General features: G+C 39.9%; 1 pseudogene; it reads left to right on the top strand.

Moving 5' to 3' along the window:
• Positions 1–7,930: 7,930 nt before the first annotated feature.
• Positions 7,931–9,518, top strand: LOC127317599 (transcription termination factor MTERF8, chloroplastic-like; annotated as a pseudogene).
• The last annotated feature ends 205 nt before the right edge of the window (positions 9,519–9,723 follow it).

Genomic DNA, 9,723 nt, shown 5'->3' with positions numbered 1-9,723 from the left:
GCACACCGTTGGGGAACCCCAAGAGGAAGGTATGATGAGCACAGTAGCAATTTTTCCTCAGTAAGAACAAAGGTTTAATCGACCAGTAGGAGAAATGAGTGACTTCTGAAGGTGTTGCTAGCTGAATTTGTGCAGGGCGCACTACCGGCGTCAACAACAACGTGGAATCTGCACACAAGACAACCAAAATACTCTACCCCAACTTACAGGGAGGTTGTCAATCTCACTGGTTTTACTGAAAACAAAGAATTAACCGTATAGTATGGAAAGAGATGTTTGTTTGCAGTGGAATTAAAGAGAACAATGCTTGTAGTAAGTAAACATAATAGGATGATTTTATCAGTGTAAAAGAAAGGACCAAGGTCCACAGTTCACTAGAGGTGTCTCTCCATAAAGATAAATAACATGGTGGGTGAACAAATTACAGCTAGGCAATTGACAAAATAAAGACAATACATGACAAGACGATTACTATGAGATTCATTTGGGCATTACAACATAATACATACACCTTAATCCAACCGCGTCTATGAATAATAATCCACCTTCTGGTTAGCTCCACACCTCTTTCAGCATTAAGTTGCAACCAACAAATTACCGCATTAATTCATGTGTGTAAAGTAAATAATAGAATTATCCTTAGACAAATCATTGTTGTTTTCTCCCTAGTATCAACAACACATCTACAACCTTAGAAGGTATTGTCACTCTTCCAGATTACTAGAGGCATGAACCCACTATCAAGCATAAATACTCCCTCTTGGAGTCGCAAGCATATACTTGGCCAAAGCATCTACTAGCAACGGAGAACATGCAAGATCACAAATAACATATGGCAAGTATATAATCGATCTCAACCATAGTATTCAATATTCATCGGATCCCAGCAAACACAACATGTAGCATTATATAAAGATGATCTTGATCACATTGGAGAAGACAACCATCTAGCTACTGCTATGGACCCGTAGTCCAGAGATGAACTACTCACGCATCACTTCGGAGGCGGGCATGGAGATGTAGAGGCCTCCAGTGATGATCTCCCTCTCTGGCAGTGTGCCGAGAAGACTTTCAGAATCCTCCCGAGCTAGGGTCGGCGATGGCGGTCGCGATGGAACTTTTCATGGATGGAGGCTCCGGTATTTAGGTTTTCCCGAACAGGTGAATAAATAGGCGGAAGGGCGAGGTCAGTGGGTGCCCGAGGGGCCCACACCACCCCTAGGCGTGGCCAGGGAGTGGGCCGCGCCAAGGGCTGGTGTTGCCGCCTCGTGGCTCATCTCCGTCTCTCCTCTGAACTCCGTCTTTGTTACAGTAAAATAGGAACTTTGGCTTTTTTCCGTCCAATTCCGAGAATATTTCCTATACAACTTTTTTGAAATACAAAACAACAGAAAATAGGGAACTAGCACTATGGCATCTTGTCAATAGGTTATTTTCGAAAAATGTATAAAAGTGCAACGAAGTGTAAAGAAAACATATAGAAACTAGTGTAAAACAAGCATGGAGAGTAAAAAATTATAGATACGTTTGTAACGTATCAGGGGTAAGGAGAGAAAATATGTGCTCTCCTTACCCCCGACGCGCATTTACCACCGGCGCAACACCATATAGGCACGTCGGGGGTAAGGGGCTCTATTTTTTGATATGGCCCGGACCTGTTCGAACAAAATGTATAAAAGTGCAAGAAGTGTAAACAAAACATATAGAAATTGGTGTAAAACAAGCATGTAGCATCAAAAATTATAGATACATCTGCAACGTATCAGCATCCCCAAGCTTAAGTCTTGCTCGTCCTTGAGTAGGTAAGTGATAACAATAATAATTTTTGAGGTGACATGAAGCCAACACAATCTTGATCAACTTATTGTAAAAGCATTGTGAGGTGGCATCAAAGTACTCTAAACATAAGCATGATAGATATAATTCTAACAATAGAACTTAGCAACTATGTTACAAAATGAGAAGTAACTCAAACAAAAGATCATGAATAATTGTACACTGAAAGCAACTGTTTGTTTTTTAGCATAGAGAAAACATAACAAAGTGGTACTCAACTTGTCCTTTATGAAGTAGGAAAACATAAATGCTAGGACACCTTTAAAGTTCAAAGGGTGACTAGATACAAGTAATTTGAGAGCAAGCAATAGCATAATCATGAATCAATAATAAATTTTGGGACTATGCACATTATACTCAGAATGACAACTATGCTCTCTTAATTGGTGCATAAAGTAAGAATATTAAGAATCAACATAAAAGTAAAAGAAAGGTCCCGCGCAAAGGGAAGAAAGATTACTCGTGCGCTAGAGCTTTTTATTTTGAATCATATAGAGATGTCGAAAATATATTATGAGAGGTATAAATGTCTATGTCAACGAATGGCATCAAATGATCTACCATCCTTTGATGTTTAATGGCTTCAAGAGCGGCTCCCATAGAGAGAACAATAAAGTTCCTATTCTCCTCTATTTAAACAAGCTAAGTTCATGATTTCTCAAGTACTTAGTGTTAGGAGATTTAGATTACTGGTTCAATTTATATTTAGTGGCCGGGCACCCGCGCCTGCTCTTTTGCAAAACTAAGAAATAGCACAATGTGCATGGTAGTCAAAGTGTGAAGCCATAATAAACATGAAAGAGATGATAAAGCATTCAACACTTCGTCATGAGCTAAAACAAAACAAAAAACAGGTAATAATCTTTGTAGATTTAAACGTAGCACACAAGTAATTCACTTTGGAGTGGCGATGAAATACCACATATAGGTAGGTATGGTGGACACAACTGACAAATTTGGTTTTTAGGAGTTGGATGCACGAGTAGAGCTCATACTCAGTACATGCGAAGGCTAGCAAAAGACTGGGAGCGACCAACTAAGAGAGCAATAATGGCCATAATCATGCATAGCGACAAAACATTATTAATCAAAGCATAAAGTGATATTACAAGTCAAAAACTAAATGGTCATAGAGGCTTTAGGTGACTAGTTTGTTGTCATAACATGATGTAAACATGTGCCAAGTCAACCCAATAAAGCATCAAAGGAGAATAACACAATATTATGCTTGTTATGATGGAAACAACACATGGTTCTTTCAATTACACATTAAGCACTCTCAGCTATTTGAGACAAGTCATGCTACAACAATAAGTACTAAGCATATGATAAAAATAACATGCAATATGACATGCCAAAGTCTATGCCACAGTCTAAACAAGCTTCCTTTTGCATCACTATAAGCATGAAATATTTTACTCATCTCCAACACCAATCAACTTATTTGAAACAACTCTCATAGATAATAATCAATAAATACCAAAGAGCTAATCATACATAATTAAATAAAACTAACAAGCTCTGAACAAAGTATGAGTGGAAAAACCAGAGCTAAACGCAGTACTAGCAAAAGAGAACACTCGCACAACAATAGGAGTGAAAACTATGGTGTTCTATGCAATTGAAACGGTGTGTGTCTCTCTCGCACACAAGAATGCTAGAATCCAACCATATGATATAGAAAACAAAACAAAATAAAAATAAAAACAAAAATAAAGATGCTCCAAGAACAACACATAGCATATGAAGCAACAAAAATATACCGTCTAGAAAGATGATATGATGCTTTGTTGATGCTTGTACCTCTTGGATATTTATTGGGGTGACATGGGCATCCCTAAGCTTGAGATTTTGTCCATACTTCATCTCATTACATCATTCTTCTCTCTCTACACTTGAAAACTTCCTTCATACAAAACTTCACACAATTCTTATTAGCAACATTAGTGTAATCAAAATAACAAATCCACTTGGATTCAGTTCTAACATATTTCAAACATCCATTAAAACATTAGCTACTATATCAACTTCTTCAAAAATCTCTTTCTCTCAAAAGAACTCAAAAAGAAAGGTATTAAGAGGCAAATGCAAATAGTGGCAGAAATCGGTCAAAACAGAACAACAGATAAAGATCGATTTTTTAGAAAATATTATGTTTCTCAAATCGAAAAGTGGTAAACTAACGAAAGTAATATAATAACCTGGGGCATATGCTAAAAAATTGGTAGCTCAAAATTACATTCTGGTTGGGAATAAAAAAAATATGGTGACATCACAAAATTTGTTTTAGGATATCAGCTTTCCCAAATCTTACTTTCTTCCTATTAGAGGCTATTCTTGGCACAATAACAAATTAAAAATGATAAGGAGAGGTTATTACAGAGGTAATAACTTTCAAGACTCAACAAAAGAAAAATTACATAAATAAAATATGGGTTTTATTCCAAGAGGGCTTTTTTAAACGCCTTTTAGCTAGGCGCGGAAAAAGAGTTTGCATCAAGTATTTTCAAATGAAGAAGCATCAACATAACTTTTCCTAATAATAGAATAAAAAAAGTAACTTCTTTATTTTTATAGGGAAGTGTTTCATACATTTCTTGAGTGTGAATCGATATTTAATAATCTCATCTCTCATATCAATAGCAGCACCTACAGTTCTAAGAAAAGGCTTCCCAAAATAATAGGACAAGAAGCATTGCATTCAGTATCCAAAACAAAAAAATCAACGGGGACAAAGTTATTATTGACCATAATAAGAACATTATTAACTCTCTCCAAAGATTTCTTTTTAGCAATATCAGCATGATGAACATCCAAATAACATTGTTCCAACGGTGGCAAATCAAGCATATCATAGATTTTTTAGGCATAACAGAAATGCTCGCACCAAGATCACATAAAGAATTGCAATCAAAGTCATCTACTATCATCTTAATGATGGGCTCCCAACCATCTTCTAATAACTTCCTAGGAATAGAAGCTTCATGTTTTAATTTCTCTTCTCTAATTTGCATGAGAGCATTTGTAATATGTTTTATAAAAGCCATATTTATAGCACTAGCATTAGGACTTCTAGCAAACTTTTGTAAGATCTTAATTACTTCAGAGATATTGCAATCATCCAAATCAAAGTAATTATTATCAAAGGTAAAAGCACTATTGTCTTTTATACTTCGAATTTTTTTAGCACTCTTATCAGAGACAGTTTCAGTGGTTCTAGGCATTTTTGTAGAAGAAGTGAGGACTTTTCCTACACCAATTATTTTACCATTAATAGTAGGAGGTTTTTGCTAATATTTGAGACTTCAGCATTACTAGTGGTGGTAATGGTACAAACTTTAGTCAAATTATTATTTCTAGCAATTTCATCTTCTCTTTGCCACCTAGCATGCAATTTCGCCAACATCCTAACATTGTCATTAATTCTAACTTGAATGGCATTTGTAGTAGAAAAGAGATTTTCATCCATAGTTACATGTTTAGCATCCATTTTATTAATCAAAGAAGTTTGTGCTTCAAACAAGGATGAAATACAATTTTTAGCATTTGAAATTTTGACTTGCAAACCAGAAATTTTCCTATTTAAAATCTGTTGGTGACTAATATTTTTCAACATAGCAGATTGTTCTTTCAAGATTATAGTGAATACTTTATTCTGCTCATATTGCATTTGCATAAAGTTCTTAGTGCCTTTTTTAACTTCTAAAATCTTTTCCTCACTAGTCATTCCAGATCTACCATAATAACCATTGCCACTATTCGAAGGATATGGCATATAATTGTTACTACCAAAATTATTCCTATAAACATTGTTGTTAAAATTATTGCTTTTAATGAAGTTCACATCAAAATGCTCTTCTTGAGCAACCAAAGAAGCTAAAGGAACATTATTTGGATCAACATGAGCTTTACCATTAACAAGCATTGATACGTCTTAAACGTATCTATAATTTTTGATGCTCCATGCTTGTGTTACACCAATTCATATATGTTTTGCTTACACTTCGTTGCACTTTTACATGATTTCTGGCACTAACCTATTAACAAGATGCCACAGTGTCAGTTCCCTGTTTTCTGCTGTTTTTGTATATCAGAAAAGTTGTACAGAAAATATTTTCGGAATTGGACGAAACAAAAGCCAAAGTCAATATTTTACCGAAACAAAGACGAAGTCCAGAGGGGGGTCAAAGAGGCGCCACATGGCGGCCAGACCACCCCATGGCACGGCCTGGGTGTGGCCCGCGCCTAGGGGTGGTGTAGGCCCCCAGGCACCCCACCGACCTAAATCCTCCGCCTATTTATACATATTCTCGGGAAAACCCTGGATACCCGGGCCTCCATCCATGAAAAGTTCCGTCGCGGCCGCCATCGTAGAACCCATCTCGGGGGGGTTCTGAAGCTCTTCCCGTCACCCTGCCGGAGGGGGAAATCATCGCCGAAGGCATCTACATCACCATGCCCACCTCCGAAGTGATGTGTGAGTAGTTCATCCCTAGACTATCCCTGGACTATGGGTCCATAGAAGTAGTTATATGGTTGTCTTCTCCACTTTGTACTTCATGTATAGATCTTGTGAGCTGTCCTACATGATCAAGATCATCTTTATGTTATCCTATATGTTGTGTTTGCTAGGATCCGATGAATATTGTATACTATGTTGAGATTGGTTATATATTCATGTCACTTGTTATTTGTGATCTTGCATACTCTCTGTTGCTAGTAGAAACTCTGACTAAGTGGACACTTGTGACTCCAAAAGTGGGTATTTATGCTCGATAGTAGTTGCATGCCTCTATTTTCTGGGAGAGTGACACTCCAGCTATTTCCTTTCTTCTTTGAAAGTACCAACTTCCTGCTCTTCCTTATGCCTCCTTGCAGTCTCAAGCTCCAGGTCATCATTAGTTACCTCCGCAACATACTCCAAAGCAGTGCTTAGCTGTTTATGTAACTCCATGTTCTTCTTCTCTAATTCCTTCTTTGTCAAAACCACGTTGTAATTTTTAGTTGTGCACTCCACATTGTCATGGATTCTTGAGTCTCTCTCATTCTCATACTGCAGCCAAAGCTTGCCTCAGTTGAAGTGGCCACTCCCCATCTACCCAATAAATCTTGTCACACATCACCTCCTCCTACACATTGATACAAAATATCATGCATTAGCTAATTATAAGTAGGTAAATATAAGTACTGAGCAATACTAAGCATAATAAATGTCAAGCACTAGCCAAATATAATTATCAATACTAAGCATGCAAAAGCAATTCTAGATAAAAAAAATATAAACATAAAGTAGCTAAATTATCCAGATAGTAGCTAATGTATCTACACAATGCAATTAACCTACCTTACATTCACAACCCATAAATTTTCTTCCTATATTTTCTCCTTCGAAGCCAACATATTTATACATGGGCATGTCAAGTTTGCACCTTAAATCATTGTCATCATACCTGATGTAGTCTAGGTCTAACATGGTTTATGGGATAAAACAGGGCAGGGGAAGCAATATTTAAACATACAATGAGAGAATCGAAGCTCCTATGAAAAAACCTAATTTGACAACTCAAACCCTACCAGCAGACGAGGAGTGAGGTCGTAACCCTTGTCGAACTATGAGAGCAGACTGTCCTGGCTGCTCTCTCCATCATTACAGGAGGGCATGATGAGGGCGCATCGATGCGACAACGACAAGTGAACAAAAGATATGGGAGCGAGAGGTAGCTGGTGGGAGAGACTGAGCCGATTCGGCTCGGAAACGATCATTGTCCCCGTCATCACCTTGATGACACTGGGAGGGTTAAAATGTTATCATACCAATCTCTACGACATCCCTTGTGACATGCCCCATAAATGATATTTATATGATAAAATTACCGATGTTGATACTAAGATGTGACTGTTGTCCCAAACGTGATAGCTTTATGTAATTTTCTCGGGATGGAACGACCAGTTGTGTGCCTTGACTGATGAACAATACTGTGCCTTGACCCCCTTTTGTGGATGTTGGATCTAGAATCGACGGTTAGATGTGCATGAACAGTTTCTTGCTATCTTACAGTGATTAATCCTGGCTATCTTGCTGGTGCCCTAGGCATCGCTCTCCCCCGAAACGCCCAGCCACCAAATCCTCCTCCTCCGCCGCCTCCGCCGCCATTACGCCATGCTCCATCTCCGGAAGCTCATTTCCCCCTTCCTCTCCACATCCCATCTCCCCGCTCTCTCCCAGACCTCCCCCATCTTGCCTCTTTACCGCCTGCTCGCCACCACCGCGTCCATCCCACCGGAACCTTTCCCCGTCGAGGACTACCTCGTCAACGCCTGCGGCCTCACCCGACCCAAGGCGCACAAGGCGTCCAAGAAACTCTCGCACTTCAGGTCCCCCTCCAGGATCGACGCCGTGCTCGCCTTCCTCTCCGCCCTCGGCATCTCCCGATCCGGCATCGCAAGCGTCGTCGCCGCCGACCCGCAGCTCCTCTGCGCTGACGTGGAGAACAACCTGGCGAAGCGCGTCGTAGAGCTCACCGACCTCGGCCTCACGCGTCCACAGATCGCCCGCCTCATCCCGTTGGCCCGCGGCTCCTTCCGCACCAGCTCCCTCGCCAGCAACCTTGCCTTCTGGCTCCCTGTCTTTGGTTCATTCGAGAACATAATCAAGGTCATCAAGGCAAACTCCGGCCTCCTCGCCACCGACCTCGAGAAGGTGGCCAAGCCCAACCTGGCCCTCCTTCAGCAGTGTGGGATAAATGTTCGGGAAGATTTCAGTGCATATATCATTCGGGTGCTCACTCGGCATCCTGTGCACGTCCAGAATGCTTTGTTGAACATCGAGAAGCTTGGTGTGCCGCGGAACTCTCCAATGTTTCGCTACGCTCTCATGTCGTTCGCCGCTCAGAGCAAGGAGAGACTTGCCAACAAAATGGGGATCCTCGAGATGCTTGGTTGGTCACAGGATGATGTGTTGATTGCTGTGAGGAAGATGCCGGGTATCCTCGCCATGTCTGAGGAAAGGCTGAGGAAAAATGTCAATTTCTTGATCAGTGATGCTGGGCTGGAGATACCTTACATTGCTCGAAGGCCAGTGCTGGTCATGTATAGCCATGAGGGCCGGGTGTTGCCCCGACATTCCTTGCTAAAAATTCTCAATGCAAGGGGTTTGCTTGATGCTAAAACAGATTTCTATACTATAGCCGCCATGACCGAGAAGAAGTTTTTTGGACAAGTTTGTGCACCCTTACAAGGATAGTATTCCAGGCCTCGCTGTGTCTTTTGCATCTACCTGTGCTGGGAAGGTACCAAATGGAGTTGATACCTGAGAAGACAAAGGAACGAGAGGCTACTCATTATTGTGCTGGAGTGTGCTGATAAGATTGCTGTATTAGAACATACATTTTGAGGCTAGTCACACCCTTGTTCCATTGTTGAAATGTTCGACAATTTGCTATAGCTGATTATCTGTAGCTTCACAGAATGGCGAATAGAAGAACTACTCCCAGGTTTTGACTTTCATTTCTTCTGTACCTCTTGGCTACTGACATCATTGCTTCCTAACTCCTAACCTGAATTCCTATTTTAGATTTGGACTTACTTGATAACTGTTGTCATGATTTGTATACTGCTATGATTGATGGTGGCTAGAAAATTCTGTTAGTCTGCTGCTGCCAATGCATATTAAGAAAAATAGACACACTGCATGTCAGTAAGCAAGTGCTAAGATGTTCAAGACATTTGTTGTGGAAGTTCTCTGTTCAGTTTTGCAGTTGTTGCTGAAGATGATACTGGCTAAGTGTTTTAGTTTATTCGATGTCTGTATTCAATCTATATAAATTCAGATAGTGCATACTGCTGCCGTTTATACTATTGTATCTTCTGTTACAAAAACTGTCATGA

This window comes from Lolium perenne, chromosome 7 (genome assembly GCF_019359855.2).
Source record: "Lolium perenne isolate Kyuss_39 chromosome 7, Kyuss_2.0, whole genome shotgun sequence".
NCBI lineage: Eukaryota > Viridiplantae > Streptophyta > Magnoliopsida > Poales > Poaceae > Lolium > Lolium perenne.
Note: the sequence above shows the minus strand (reverse complement) of the source record. Positions and strands in the feature narration are given on the sequence as shown.